This window comes from Lagopus leucura, unplaced genomic scaffold (genome assembly GCF_019238085.1).
Source record: "Lagopus leucura isolate 7727_CA_CO unplaced genomic scaffold, USGS_WTPT01 Super-Scaffold_100002, whole genome shotgun sequence".
Classification (NCBI taxonomy): domain Eukaryota; kingdom Metazoa; phylum Chordata; class Aves; order Galliformes; family Phasianidae; genus Lagopus; species Lagopus leucura.
The window spans coordinates 39,216,690-39,217,091 of record NW_024962263.1 but is presented as its reverse complement, the minus strand read 5'-3'; the positions used below and the strand labels follow the sequence as shown (position 1 = coordinate 39,217,091).

Here is a 402-nt window from a genome sequence, read left to right as displayed (position 1 = left end):
TTTTTTTTTTTTTTTTTTTTTTTTTTTTTTTTTTTCCAGACTCCATGTATTTTTAACGATTTCTCTGTTGCTTGCAGAAAGTCAAGAGGATGAGAGAACAGGAAAAGGAGAGCACTCAGATAGAATAATTCAATTTTCTACTTTGTGAAGAGAAAAATCTGTCTCTGGGCTACATCTGAAAAAATAATAGAAAATGATGCTTTCCTTTTGTAGCTTCTAATACATTTTATTTATTAAAAAAAAAAAAAAAAAAAAAAAAAGCCCCTTTTTATCTCTGCTTCCTTTGTGGAAAATGAAGTCATGTGCTTTGCAAAATCACAGTGCAGGTGATGTACTTACTTGAATTTGTAAGGAAATGGGAGAATTTTACAGAGGGACAAAAAAGAACTTAGGAGAAAAACA

At 29.6% G+C, this 402-nt stretch overlaps 1 long non-coding RNA gene across 1 annotated transcript in view; it reads left to right on the top strand.

Moving 5' to 3' along the window:
- LOC122178680 overlaps positions 1-163 on the top strand; it is a 5,767-nt gene extending 5,604 nt beyond the window's left edge. The window contains exon 3 of the long non-coding RNA XR_006178419.1: positions 78-163. This is a non-coding gene — a long non-coding RNA (uncharacterized LOC122178680). The remainder of the gene's footprint in view (positions 1-77) is intronic.
- Positions 164-402: the final 239 nt, after the last annotated feature.